The 15,934-nt window shown below is 39.4% G+C and overlaps 1 protein-coding gene across 1 annotated transcript in view; it reads left to right on the top strand.

Annotated features, from left to right (window-relative positions):
- LOC141129130 (vomeronasal type-2 receptor 26-like) overlaps positions 1 to 15,934 on the top strand; it is a 216,830-nt gene that overhangs the window by 79,421 nt on the left and 121,475 nt on the right. The gene's annotated exons all lie outside the window — the stretch shown is intronic.

The raw sequence follows: 15,934 nt of genomic DNA, 5'->3' as shown, positions 1-15,934 counted from the left end.
TATATATATATATATATATATATATATATCCCTTACAATTACAGTATTTGAATAAATAATACCCTAGACTGTGATTCAAAGAGGGAAAAAAATCAACACAGAGATTTCTTTAATCTAGTCATTTTTGCAGTATCTGGTGTGGATCCAGGTGACTTTTCCTTCAAGTTTTGCACAACTTGTACATGAAATAGATGCTGTATTGAGTCTCCAAACATTTCCTTATATATAAATGTCTCTTGACCATCCACAAGTCTCCTTCCAAACCTTTAGGATCTGGAATTGGGGAGAAAACACATAAATGAGTTTGTCAAAAACCTTAACAGATCAGCAACATTCTTTGTGAGATCCAAATGGAGGACTTCAGCTGCCGAGACAAAATATAAGCAAGTGAGTAACACACTCCCAAACCAAATCCCATAGGGAGATTGTCCAACATCCCCTTAGGGGCTTGATAAAATATAAGAAAACATTTAGGCAAAAGTTTTCTAGTTTCTTACTCTACTTTGTCCGCTACATTGTAGACAGTAGGGAGTGTAAAAATAAAACCTAAAAATTTCTAGTAAGGACTCTCCTATAAAAACTTTTTCCTCTGCTAGTCTCTGTAGATTCTGCACTCTGTACTTACAAACTACTTTTGATAACACTTCTTACTGTGGCCTTTGTGATAGCATTTGCCACTGGACTTCCAGAAAACATCTCCATACAGATAAAATGCATACTCGTAAGATCCTAACTTGGGCATCTGGATATATCTTTTTGTAATCTCTGGAAGGGATGTTCAGATTTAGTAACACCTTTGGTAACAGGTAAAACAATAAGGGGTATGTTATAAAAACAACTGTGGTGAACCCTGGCTCTATCCCATGCTCATTTACTAAGGCAGCCATAACTGCTTGTGACTGATGACATGGTCAATGTGTCAAGCTGGAGGGAAAAGAGTGGCTTACAGACATATATGATCATCTTTTACATAAGAAGTTGCTCCCCGTGGACCACTTGTTCTTCTCGTTCTGGGGTCCTTAAAGTTGAATTATTAATCCCAGCTATATAGGGCCAGAACTAGGGTGGAATCTGTGAGTTGCACAGACCCATCAAGTGTCCGGGGCTGTAATGCAGCATCCTAATGCCCTGTACACACGGTCGGATTTTCCGATGGAAAATGTCCGATCGGAGTGTGTTGTCGGAAATTCCGACCGTGTGTGGGCGCCATCGGACATTTTCCATCGGATTTTCCGACACACAAAGTTGGACAGCAGGAGATAAAATTTTCCGACAACAAAATCCGATCGCGTCAATTCCGACCGTGTGTGGCCTGTTCCGACTCACAAAGTGCCACGCATACTCAGAAGAAATTCAGAGACGGGACAGCTCGTTCTGGTAAACTTAGCGTTCGCAATGGATACAGCACTTTCGTCACGCTGCAATGTTAAAAATGGTTTAATACAGCGCACTCTCTTCTTCTTTATAATGTGACAAGAATTAAGTAGTTTTGATACTCATATTCACATACACTTCTTACAAACTTATTTCGTTACTATTTATCTGGATTCCCTCAATATATTTTGATTTCTCACATCTGACAACATTTTTTTTATATTTTATTTTTTTTTGTCTTTAATGTAGATTCTTTTTTTGTGTTTCTCTTTTTTTTTTTTTTTGGTGATTTTGATTTGTACTCCCGAAAATGTTTGTGTGTGTTTTTTGTGACAAGTTCCCACAACACCATTGATATGTTGTTCTATTTAATCTGTAGGAGATTGCTTCGTGCTGTTGTCCCTTGTTAATTTCACATTGTACTTTAGAAATGTACCTGAATCGTCACCAACAAACTGTCCTTTTTGGATGAAAACACACACAGGAGAGTAGAATTTACCTAAAAAATTTTATTAAGGGCTCACAACTAAACAAAGAGGGAGGCAACGCTGGAGAAACTGCAGAAGTGGGTGAAGCCTTGGACCCCCAGGGCAGACATCAATTATTTAAAAGCAAAATTGGTGGCCTGAGGAGTCCTTATCTAAGGGAGGGCAGTCTGGTCCAGAAGTCCCAGAGATCCGGAAAGCAGCAGATGACATCTGTGTCCCCAGGCTGTGGTCATACGAGAGACTGCACCTTCTGTCAGACCAGACTGAGCCCAGGGTCATCACTCTTTGGTCTTCTTTCCACACTTCCTTCCACGCTGTGGCTGTGGTGGTGGGTTGTGGCAGCAGGAGGAGGAGGAGGAGGATCGTCAATCTCAATGACATCAGTCTTGGGTGTTAGTTCCCCACTCAACCCCTTACGTAGGACTTTATAAATCAGGTCCTCAGAGAGCCTGCGTTGGCCCTCCTGCATGCCCTGCAATTTTGTGGCAGCCATGCAGGCAAAGGCCTCTTCAGGACTGGGGAAGGCTCTGAGGGACGCAGAAGCCTCCTGGATCAGCCTGTACGCTGAATCCTGCACGGGACTCGGAGTCGTCTTCCTGGCTCGTTTATGTGGCAGGCGGAGGGGAGGAACCTGAGACTCAGTCAGGCTGCGACTGGTCCCAGGCTTCTCTTGGCTGACACTTAGGCCCGCCTCCTCCTGGCTGCCACTAATCCCCGCCTCCTCCTGACTGCCACATTCCACAACCTCCTCCTGGCTGAGGTCTTCCTGTGTATGAAAAAGGGACATAGTTTGAGATTTTTAGTCATCAATCACACACAATTTTCACCTCCTGACTGCTGCAAATTCAATGTTAACAAATATAACAGACTATCCTTCTGAGCCCAGCAGTTTTCATTCGTGTCCCAATTTTGGGTGCCCACTACTGTCTATTGATATGTAAAACACTTTTTTTTATCAGCAATTAGTGATTAATAACAACATCTAGTAAACATCATTTATTTATTGACCAGAAATCTGTAGAAGAATGCTATACCTGACTCCAGCTGGGCTCCTCCACTTCTTCCTGGCTGGAAGGCCCAGGTTGGACATCGGAAGCCTCAGCTGGGGTGGAAGGAAGTGTGGAAGGAAGAGTGGAGAGGGATTCCCTGACTTCAGTCTGGTCTGACAGAAATCGCAGTCTCTCGTAGTACCACAGCCTGGGGACATAAACGTCATCTGCTGCAGCTCCTGATCTCTGGGAATCCGTGACCTTCTTGCGCTCCCTAAGATATGTGCTCCTCAGGCCACCAATTTTGGCTTTTAAATAGGGGATGGTTGCCGTGGGGACCACCAGTGTCACCAACTCCAGCAGTTTCTCCAGCGCTGCCTGCCTCTTCTGTTTGTGATTATAGTGGGGGTGTCTCACTTGCCACAGACAGGGCAGCTTCCTGTACTTGTCTATGAACAGGGGCAGGAAATTGTGGTCGTTGAACCCATCCATTTTCTCTGCAAGACACAACACAAGACAAACCCTAATGTCAGGCCAAACTCCCCTAATCTTGTTACAATATAGGCTTCCATTTATTTATTCCAAAATATAAAAACATCATTGATGTTTTGGGGCGAGTTAAAAGCCCCTCCAAATCACTTTCTTTTTTTGTGTGCTACAATGTGCTAAATGTTTTTGTGATTTTTCCCAAAGCCAAATTTGGAGGATGCACACAGTGTGTCAACATGTGCTATCTGCCATCACGGGAGATCAATGAGCGCGTTTTGGGGGTGCAACCCCTTCCTCAATAATAAAGTAGCGGTGAGGAAGGAGTTTCTCCCCCAAAACACATCCCTTGATCCCCCCTGATGGCAGATAGCACATGTTGACATTGTTTAATTTGTGTGCATCTTCCAAATTAGGCTTTTCCAGGGGTGATTTCCCCCCATCTGAACGCTATATCAAACACAGTTCCTAAATACTGATGTCTGATATAGCCTTCAGGTTTTACCTAATGTGAATTTTGTAAGATCAAGATTTGTGTCTTTCTTGTTGGTTTTACACAGGCCTGTTTTCTATAAAATGTACATTTTGACTTTGTATAATATCACCACAAAAATTAGTATACAACAAACATGTTGGTTTGTCAGAAAAACCTTGGTTAAATGCACATGTGATTGTGCAGGTATTAAAAAGATTGTTCATCAAGAATGTGTGGATTATGGTCTCAATGCTACAACGTTTTTGGGGTGATGTAATTGTTGTTTTATGAGAAAATGGGGGTTATTTCCTAAGGGCAAATCCTCTTTGCACTACAAGTGCAGTTTCAGTGCAGTTGCAAGTGCACTTTTTGCATTTAGTAAATAACAGCCAACAGTGCTTTATATAATAAGGTTACACAATCACGCCATTTTCTGGACTCCACACATTTCTGTAAGGGTCAGCTAAAACAAACACAAGAAGTAAATGTCCACCAAGAATTTTTTTTTTTTTTTTATTATAAAAAGGCTTCACAGATTGTCTGGCATATTGATAGCCCCCCTACCCGCAAAGAACTCCAGGTAGCGTAACCGGACATCACGGGCACTCAGGGAGGGCAAGCCAGGACAGCCACTTTCAAGCGCCGTCAGTGTGGTTTGATGCATCATTCCGGCCTCAGGCCCAACTGAGCCAGCATAGTTGGCAGAATGTTTTCTTAAAAAATTATGGAGAACACAGCACGCCAGTATTATATGGTTCAGTTTATACTCTGCCATATGGATAGGTGTCAGAAATAGGCGGAACCGGCTGGCCAGGATTCCAAATGTGTTCTCCACCACTCTTCGGGCTCTGGCCAGCCGGTAATTAAAAACCCTCTGTTCGGGGGTGAGGGTCCTCATCAGGAATGGCCACATCAGGTGGTCCCCCAGCGCAAACGCTTCATCAGCAACGAACACAAATGGGAGACCTTCCACATTATCCTGTGGAGCTGGCAAGTCCAAGCTGCCATTCTGGAGATGCCTGTAGAACTCCGTCTGGGCGATGACTCCACCATCGGACATCCGGCCATTCTTCCCCACGTCCACATACAAGAAGTCGTAATTAGCCGACACCACCGCCAACATCACTATACTATTAAACCCCTTGTAATTATAATAGTACAACCCCGAGTTAGGTGGTGGGACGAATTGGACGTGTTTCCCATCAATTGCCCCTCTGCAGTTAGGAAAGTCCCACCGCTGGGCAAAGTGGGAGGCCACAGTCTGCCATTGCTGTGGCGTGGAAGGAAACTGTTGAGGAAAAAACAAGAAACATTACTATTTTTTTACAGAAACATGGCAAGCAGATTAGACACAAACATTCTTGGGCAACCTCCAGATAGCATTTATTAAGGGGAATTTAACAAGGCCAAAGTATAAGGTACACCTATCATATTCCCCCTTCCCCCTCTCATGGGCCATTTCTAACATTATAGGGGGGAACTCTTGGACAGGTAACCCTCTTCACTTCATTGAGAGATGAATGCCTAAATACAGGGAATTACTTGGAACAGCCCCTCCTTAGTTACACTATTGGCAGCCCACTGGACAGGTAAGAAGTGTCATAATACAAAGATATAAATACACATTGTACACATTTGAGGACATTTGGACATTCTGCTATTACCTATCAAGATAATAATAGGATACAAGAACTTTAAACAGTACCATTGGAAAGTATACAGGCAGGCCCTTGCACTACATGCTTTGGGGAATTCATCCATAAATCTGACCAGTAAAGAGATGGGTATAGTGTGTATGGGTTTGGCAAAGTCAGCAGATAGAGAATTGGGATCAGCTGACTTAGCATTTGGGGGAGGGAGGGTTACTAAAAATTATTTGGGGACACCACAAAAAAAAGCCTCTGCCTCTCTGCCTGAATTTAAATCAAAAATAACATTACCAAACATTTTAGGGGGTGTTTGGGGTAAAGCACTACTATGGAGCTGATAAAATACATTGTTAAGTGACTACATGAGGTGCATATAGGGCAGGAGACAACATGCTGGGGAGGTTAGTGAAGGGCAAATATGTATGAAGGACCTAAAATAATAATTACCTAAAAATCCAGCATGCATGAGGACAAAGGGGACATTCACAGCATATTACAATCATGGTAATTAGGGAATGAGGAAAGAAATACAATATATTATCAAACATTCAATACAATAAAATGTGATATTAAAGGATAAAAATCTTACCTTCATATACTCCTTCTGCAGGACCTGTATGATGGCAGAACAGGTCTCTGGGATAATGATCCCCAGAGCCTGGGGGGAGATGCCTGTCGAGAACTTTAAGTCCTGCAGACTTCTCCCTGTGGCCAAATACCGCAAGGTAGCGACCAGCCTCTGCTCCGGAGAGATGGCTTGCCTCATGCAGGTATCCTGCCTGCTGATATAGGGGGTCAGCGAAGCCAACAAACAGTGAAACACGGGGTCCGTCATCCTGAGAAAGTTCCTGAAATCATCAGGATTATTCTCACCGATCTCACGGAGCAAAGGCATATGACAGAACTGGTCACGCTGAAGCAACCAATTCTTGGTCCATGAACTCCTCCCCACCCTGTTCATGGACTGGACTTGTGTCAAGGTCAGGACCCCAACACCAAGCCCCCGCACAGCACAAACTCTACGAGAAGTACGCATACGAAACATGGCTAGAAAACGGTCGGCTGCTCAGAACGAAGTAACAGAACGCACTGAAGAACAGCAAGGCCTGTGAAGAGCAACCTGAAAAACAGCAACGAGCAGGCAAGATCACACAGAAAACTCTGATACGAACTGACTGCACGCACTGAAGAGCAGATACAAACCCACAAGCACAAACTGAACGGCAGAAAACGATCTGAAAGCCACGAGTCTGAAAAAGCGCGAATCGTCTCTCACCAAACTTTTACTAACACGAGATTAGCAAAAGGAGCCCAAAGGGTGCCGCGCTTGGTTCTGAACTGGCCTTTTCTAGTCTCGTCGTACGTGGTGTACGTGACCGCGTGGTTGGCGATCGGAAATTCCGACAACTTTGTGCGACCGTGTGTAGGCAAAACAAGTTTGAGCCAACATCCGTCGGAAAAAATCCTAGGATTTTGTTGTCGGAATGTCCGAACAAGGTCGGACCGTGTGTACGCCCTATTAGTCACCTGGTCTACTTCCATGTGTGAGTTTTAAAGTTAATATGGCTACCTCAGCAAGAAGCTGGAAGGCTGAAAACAGCCAATAAAATTAACTTGGCATGCTAGATCGGTTTACCTGCCTAAGTTAAAACAAACTTCTGGCCCTTCAAATAGAACCAAAAGCTCTCTATATCTTGACTATCTATATAAATATACACTCTTTTTATAGCTCACAGGCTTTGCTAAACCATGGAGCTCTGCTTCTTGAGCTGGGGGAGAGGATCCAATGACTCTAAATATAGAGTATCCTTCTGGGTGATAAACTGCATCCTCAGTATAAAACCAGGAATAACTCTACAAAAAATTAAATATCTGGGTCTTCAGGGAGTGTGTCCTGCACTGGGCTCACAGCAGCTGATTCCTACATCATCAGTTTAGCACATGTGGTTTTTCTTTGTCTCCAGCCTCCTCCAATAGAGGCAATAAGGTGGCTGGATTCAAATGTATGCATTTTTCATTGTTAGATTTGTACATAAACAAACTCATATTTTAAACCTTTCATTAGACAAACATTTAGTTAGCTGTATATTTTCTGCGCAGAATGTCGGACCATTAAAAATTAAATGTTTGACCAAAATAATATCTAACTTTGTCTAATAGCACCTTTGCATCATGCTGTTTGTGTAAGAACTCCAGTTTCATGTTTCAAAAAGACAACTTTTTCCTGGCAATATTATAATAAATGATAACAATACCCTGCGGTCATGCAGAGATTTCCATAAATCCAAAATATTCTTCTGCTTATACCATGGCACTTACAAGGAAAAGGGACACATCACTTTACAATCCACACATTCTGCTTTGGATTTCAAAAATAAAAATAAATAAAAACAAAAGGACCAACAATCTATATGATGGACCAGAAAGCACTCAGCCACATCAAAAACTTTAAAACAACTGGCTGCAGGTGGCATCTATCCTAACAGGGTGTGTGGACTTGATGTGATGGGTCTGTTATATTTATATTTTATTTATTATTACTCTCACATCATGGACTGCACATCAAGCTATTATCAGCCCTTAAGATTTCATTTTTGTAGAAAAACTTCTTATGTATCCCATCCATCTTGGCTTTGTTAAACATTATGGCAGCTGTATTTCTCCTTGTCAAAATAAGTTTATTGAGTATACAATGTTATAAAGATACATAAAGTAAGTTTACAAGGATCTATAAAGTAAGCTCATTGTTTTACAGTAGGGTTTATATAGGTAAATATCATGAAATTTCAAATATTAAACATTGGGTTCACGTAAACCTAAATTAAAGATATATATATCATTTCCTTAGTTACTTTTGTAGGTATTTAAATGATTTATACCTACTATACATATTGTTTACAAGTAGAGTGTATATAGGTCAAATAAATTCTGATAATGAGCTTTAATCATAAGGTGGAGAAAAGGAAAGAGAAAGAAGAAAAAGGGTTGAAAGGTAGAGGTATGGTCCACAAGGTTGTCCCGCTCGTCAGTTTATTATTCTTTTTTTAGTTCTCTTTGAAGCCTTAGAATGGGTGTCTCTGTAAGTCATTTAATCTGTTACCATGGCAACAGGACAGAGTCATTGAAGTTTGACAGGAACTGTTGTTTTATCCAAGGATGCCAAAGTTTTTCAAATTTTGGAATTTGATTTTGATCGATGGCTACCATCTTAGCATGGGACATTGTATTATTCATTCTGTGAATTGTTTCTGCTAGTACCAATGTAGGAGATTTCCATGCCTTGGCCACTGTTTGTTTTGCAGCCGTTATTAGTTGGATCATAAGTTTGAATTGAGAGAGTGTTAACCATTCCGGTTTTAGATTAAGTAAAGTTAAATATGGATCTGGTTGTATTATTTTTTTAAATATTTTAGATGCAATCACGAAGACTTCCTTCCAGAAGGTTTGGATTACTGGGCACGTCCACCATATGTGTAAATATGTGCCTATTTCTGGGCATCCTCGAAAACAAAGAGCTGAGGTATTAGGTGAATATTTTGCCACTCTAGCGGGTACAAGGTACCAGCGAGTTAGGACTTTATAATTTGTCTCCAGTGCTAAGATGTTGGGTGAAGATGACTTAGATGTGAGCCATATGTTAGACCAGTCTGTGTCTTCTAAAGTTCGTCCCAGGTCCTCCTCCCACCTCTGAACGTAAGAGGGTCTATTAAGATTTGCTACTCCATATAATTGATTATAAAGTGATGAAATTGTACCTTTAGCAAATGGATCTTTTGCACAGATTGATTCAAAAATGGATAATTGGGATAATGGTGTATCCCCCTTTAGGAATGGTGTATAGAAATTTTTGATTTGGAGATATCTAAATATCTCAGAGTTTGGTAGATCATATTTTTCTCTAAGCGATGGGAATGAAAGGAATGATTTAGATGCTATGAAGTCATTTAGTGTCTGAATGCCTGATGTTGTCCAAGCTTTAAAAGAGTTTGGGTAGATCCATGCCGGATAAAAGGCCGGATTTCTGATAAAAGAGAGGAGAGGATTGTGTGGAGATTGTAACTGATATTTGGTTTTTAGTTTATCCCAGAGAGATAAGAAGTGTTTAGTTATGGGATTATGAATTTTAAAGCGGTCTTTAGGATCAAGCCATAATAAATTTGATATTAATAGAGGGTCATTTTCTGAAGCCTCTATAAATACCCATAATGGGATTTCCTGTTTTGCATGGTATTTGGACAGACTGGCCAAATGTGCTGCTCTGTAGTAGTTAGTAAAATTAGGGTATCCCAGGCCTCCTTTATTTTTGGGAAGATGTAGTGTGTGTATAGGTATACGTGGTTTAGAAGAGCCCCATATAAACGAAGTTGCTCTTTTTTGTACTATTCTCAAAAAATAGGAAGGAATTGGAATAGGGAGGACTCTGAATAGATAAAGCAATTTGGGTAGAATAGTCATTTTGATTGCATTAATCTTCCCTATCCAGGATAAAGGAAGTTGCAACCATTGTTTTATTAGATTTGTGATCTGTCTTAATACAGGAGGATAATTGGTTGAGAATAAGTCAGAATGAGATGCTGTTAAATGAATTCCAAGATATGGGATTGATTTTTCTGCCCATGTGAATGGGAGTGCAGCCCTAGCCGGGATCAATTCCATGTTTGTGAGTGAAATATTAAGCACTAGGCATTTCTTAGGATTAATCATAAGGCCAGATAGGGCTGCAAATCCATCAAGAGCTGGTATTAAGTTAGGACCAGAGACCTGTGGTGATGATAGAAAAAGTAATATATCGTCTGCAAATATACATAATTTGTGTGTAATACCTCCTACTTCAATGCCAGTTATAGTTTGGTTTGTTCTGATGTATTGGGCCATGGGTTCGAGTATAAGGGCAAATAATAAGGGAGATAATGGGCAACCCTGTCGGGTACCTCTTTCGATATTAAAGGCTTCAGATTTGTATCCAGCATATTTTATATAGGCTTTGGGTTTATTATATAATGCTTTGATCCATGTTAAAAAGTGGGGTCCAAAACCCCATTTTTGTAATGAATATTGCATATATTGCCAGGATACTGTGTCAAATGCCCTCTTAATATCGAGAGATAGAAAACATAAAGGGATTTTCCGTTTTTTAGCAATATGTGCCAATAACACTGCCCTGCGTATATTATCGCCTGCCTGTCTATTTGGCATGAAGCCTACTTGATCTCTATGTATTAATTTTCCTATAATGCTATTGAGGCGTTTTGCTATTATTTTTGCTAATAATTTAATATCGAGGTTTAACAGAGAGATAGGACGATAATTCACACAGGAAGTATCATCAGAAAGGGGTTTTGGGATCATACAAACAATTGCCATTAGTGTTTCTTGCCGAAAAGAATGTCCATCTAGAAGTTTGTTAAAAGTTTCAGTGAGAATGGGAGAGAGTATTTCTGAGAATGTTTTATAGTATAAAGCCGAGTAGCCGTCTGGGCCTGGTCTTTTGTTAAGTTTTAGGTCTTTTATGGCGTTAGCAACTTCATCTATAGTTATAGGCTCATCCAAACTGCTTTTTTGATTCTGAGATAACTCAGGTAAGGTTATTTTTGAGAAGAAGGATTCAGCCTCTGTAGGATTAAATTCATTGTTTGTTTTGTATAAAGTTACGAGATGTGAGTGAAATTTATGGACTATTTTAACTGGATTACAAGTGTAAACATTTTTTGATAATTTCAAACGTATTGGTTTGAAAGATTTGTTAGTTGAATTTAATGCCCGAGCCAAATATGTACCTGGTTTGTTTGTATTCATGTAGAAATTGTGTTTGGAGCGTTTGAGGGATTTATCAACTGACTCAGTGAGAAATAGATCGTATTCCAATCTAGATTTTTCCAGATAAGATTTTGTACTCTGAGATGGATTATCTTGAAATGATATGTAGGCTGCATTAAAATTGAGTTCTAGTTTTTTTGCTAGATTTTTGCGTTCCCGTTTAAATAGTGCCATTTGTCTTTGTATTGTACCACGCAAGACAGGCTTATGAGCTTCCCACAGTGTTATTGGGGAGATGTCTGTTGTATTATTAATTGATATGTATTCCTTTAAAGCTTGTTCAATGGCCATCTGATGTAGTGGGTGTTTGAGCATTATGTCCGGTAAGTACCACGTTGGGTCATGCGCTTTTGGTATGGCTGAGGCTATAGTAGTGTATACTGCATTATGGTCAGACCACGGAATCGGAATTATATCTGATGCAATAATTTCTGGTATCATTCCTATTGTTAGAAAAATATGATCTATTCTGGTGAAGGTTTGATGAGGGTGCGAGAAATAAGTGAATTTCTTTTTCATTGGGTTACTTTCTCTCCACGAATCTACCAGATTGTATTTGGAAAGAAGTTGAGAAAAAGGTAATCTAGAGGTTATTTTGGATGGTGTAAAAGGTGATTTATCTAGAAATGGGAGGAGGACCTGGTTCGAATCCCCACACATTATCACTGTTCCTATTTTGTGTGTATTAATCACTTGTAATATATGTGAGAGGAATGGTGTAGGTTGTTTGTTAGGAGCGTAGTAGGAAATCACCGTGATTGCTGTATCCATTATATAACCCATGAGTATCAGGTATCTACCTTCTGGGTCTTTAATTTCTGATGATAAGGTGAATGGTGTGGATCGGTGAAATGCAATTAGAGTTCCCCTTTGCTTGGTACAGGCAGAAGCCGTGTAAATTTGTTGATAAAAAGGAGAAATATATTTTGGAGTAGAATGTTTGGTGAAGTGTGTTTCTTGGAGGCATACTATGTGAGCCTTCTTGTTATGGAAAGTACGGAAGGCTTTGGTCCTTTTTTGAGGGACATTTATTCCCTGAACATTCAGGGAAAGTATATTCAGTGGTGCCATGGCAATAGATCAAATAGTTTTGACTTACTTTTTGTTATGCAGAGCTGACTGCGCAGATCAACCTGTGTGGACTGAAGAGATGAATAGATAGAAAAGAAACCAGTGAATTCTGGAGTAAAGAGTAAACAAAAAACATATGAGATTAGATGATACATTGTATAAATTATTTTTTGCAAGTAATCACAATTTACCCGTGAAAGAGAATAAATATCTCTCTCAGGGGAATAAGTGCCTTCGTCACACTCCCACATAATATGGTTGGGAGAATGAGGAGGGCTAATGGGGGTACACGAATCTTCCGCTTACAGGAGAGAAGTGCTATGTCAAAAGACATCAAAATGATGTTTCATTAATTGGAGTGCAGAATATAGTTTTTGTTGAAATTATTTATTCCAGGGTGGTTGTATATGGTTAGTCTTGCCCTAGGCTAAATAATTCAGTTAGAAAGGTACTGTTAATAACTTTGGTATTGATGAAGATAGTTTGAATTATTTTGGGATTTTAACCCTTTTAGAGTAAACAATTACATATTTTATTCATATGCAACTGTTTAGATATGTTAACTCATAAAATTGAGGTTGTATTGCTTCAGATTAGAATAAATAAAAACATAATTCTAGGAACTAGTTAGGTCATAATATATTTGTTTTAAGAAAAGAAAGAAAAAGCTTCCATTACTTCTGGATTATTGAACATATTTGTCCTAAAAAGTAATACATTTTTTTTTTGTTATTACCTGAAAATATATAACTGAACAAGAATTTCCTTATTTCACTTATATATTCTAAGGCTATATGAATCAGAAGTAATAAGAAATATAACTGGAATGTAACATGATCCCACACAGTGTGTGACTATCAGAATGCAGTTACATTCAGTTATAAATACAGGTTTTTTATAGAAAACCATCTCTTAGTATAATAAATGAAGAGATATCAGGAATTAGGATGTCAGTCCATTGAATCTTCTTGGTCCATGGATGATGTGGCATAACGGCCTCTTTTGTGAGAATGATGATTCCCATTTTGTTCTGAAATTTTCTGGGTGCTGCCTGAAGGTGAAGATGATGCCATTCTTCTGCGAGTGGGAGTGCTGCTGCTTGTGGGTTCTGTCAGATTTAATTTTAAAAGGGTTTGTTGTAGTTCATCTGCTGATCTGCTTCTGTAAATTGTACCTTGGTAGTTAAATCTGACTGAAAAGGGGAAGCCCCATTGATACATAATGTTGTGGCGTTGCAGTTCCATTAGTTGGGGTTTCATGGATCGTCTTTTAGTAATAGTAAGTTGGGATAGGTCAGCAAAAATTTGATAATTGTGTCCTTGAAAATAAAGTTCCTTTTTTTCTCTTGCAGCAATTAGTATTTGTACTTTCGTTCTGTAATAATGAAATTTTGTGATTATATCACGTGGGGGTCCATCTTTCTTTTTGGCTGTGAGGGCTCTGTGTACTCTGTCCAGTTCTAAACGTTCAATAGGGATATCTGGCTTTAGTTCTTGTAATAGAGCAGTAATAGCAGATTGCAGGTCTGTCACAGTTTCAGGTATTCCCCTTATGCGCAAGTTTGAACGTCTGGCTCTATTTTCGTAATCTTCGAGCTTAGTTTGAAGTATTAAATTCTCTCTTTTTAATTGTTCCAATTCTGTTATATTTTCTTGGGTTGTAATTTCAATTTCATCCATTTTTATTTCTAAGGCTGCGGTGCGGTTTCCCAGCTCTCTTATTTCTTTGGTTAGGCTTTTTGTTATTTGGTCTGAGGTTTGTTTTAAAGCCTTATGAAGCATCTTTTCAAATTGTAATAATATTACTGGGGATGCTGAGGAGGCTTGTGGAGAAGTTTGTGAGAGGATTTTTTCTGTATCTGACTCAAATGGAGAGTCTTGCTGTGACATTTTCTGTCTGTGAGAGCGCCCTGATGCTGTATCTTGTGAGGTGACTGGAGCTGCTTCAGCTGCAGTGAGTGCCTGTGAGCTCTTTGTGAGGTGATTTTTATTTCTGCCACGGTTTCCTCCCAGTACCATATTTCCTGCCCAAACTTTCACAGTTTGTTCCCTGGGGCAAAAAGGTTCAAATGGATACCTTTTGAGCCTGCAGGCTCCGCTTTGTCCTTCTCTTCTCTCCTCAGCGGTGTGGAGCTCTAACAATGCATGTCTGCTCCGCTAGGCTCCGCCTCCTGCCCCCCCATGGCAGCTGTATTTCAATTAACAACTTCATCTCTCTTTTCTTTTCTCTCAATAAGGGCTTATTGTATAAATGTAAAATTACAAAATTGTTAAACTCATATTAGAAATCAATACTCAAATGATAATTTCAATATCATACCCTATTTCTAATATATATCCAAAGATATATTTCCTTAAAGGGGGACATATTACTTAATTTTATTCAATTTCCCTTTTTTAAATGCACTGTTTCCACTATCAAAGGATATTCAATTTGTGTAATACACGGTTAAATGTCACCTTAATTTTACCATGTTTGGAAAACAGTTTCAAAAATAATTGTGATCACATTGTTTATCATTAGATTAGTTAACCCGACACATTTTGTTATAAATGTTTTGCCTAAAAAACTAAAATTGGCATGGTGTCCTTCCAGCTTATCACTGACCTCTCATCCCAGCCACATTCTTTCATGAGAGCACAAAGGAGGGGGTCACATCTGCATACATGACACACACAAGCGATAGAACTAAAGGTTCCAGCATTCACACACATACACGAATATCTCTCTAAAATCGCTTTCATTTTTCCCATTTGCACACAACACATGCATATCATTCTCTCAATTCCTTTTAACTCCTTTTATATTTCCTTGCTTAACTTCTGCTTTCCTTATTTTGTTCTGATATCCTTTGCATCCATTGTATTGTAATACCATACTTCACATACTTTACATTGTAGTAAAGTGTAATTTCTTCAGTGTTGTCACATAAAAAGATATAATAAAATATTTACAAAAATGTGAGGGGTGTACTCACTTTTGTGAGATACTGTATTTCTTCTTTACAGAGCTAGATAGGTTAGTCTTAGATCGTGGATGCCTGTAGATTTAGCGATTTTAGTGTTGGACTTCCCTTTAAAAGTGTTTCACTTTAAGCATTGCAAGAAATAACTACTCCGGGCCCAATTGATTCTTCTATTTTTTTTGCATTGGTACATTTTCCCCAGGGCAATGCCCACCCCCTTTTTGACACCCCTTTGCCTATTAGCACAGAAAATGAGAATTTTTTATTTAATTGGTTTTCAGCGAAATTCACTTAATTCCTGCTGAACTGAACCCAGGGCAGTCTGGCTCATAACCACCTGCCAGACCTGTGATAGACCTGTGCAGAATATACCAGACCTGTGCAGAATATACCAAAACAGACCACAAGTAGGTATTCTGAATCTAAAAAGGCTACATGATTAGTTTAAACACCTTGTGGTGAGACTTTAACTTAGAGACATACTGTGTAAAACTTACTATTACCTCAACATTGTTTCTGCTGTTTTATATATCCCCCAGGAAGCATTGCCTAAAAGTCTTTCCCTCTGTATGTAATGTTAAGCTGATCCCATGTATGAATATTTTTAAAAAACGTTACAT

This window comes from Aquarana catesbeiana, linkage group LG01 (assembly GCF_042186555.1).
Source record: "Aquarana catesbeiana isolate 2022-GZ linkage group LG01, ASM4218655v1, whole genome shotgun sequence".
Classification (NCBI taxonomy): domain Eukaryota; kingdom Metazoa; phylum Chordata; class Amphibia; order Anura; family Ranidae; genus Aquarana; species Aquarana catesbeiana.
Note: the sequence above shows the minus strand (reverse complement) of the source record. Positions and strands in the feature narration are given on the sequence as shown.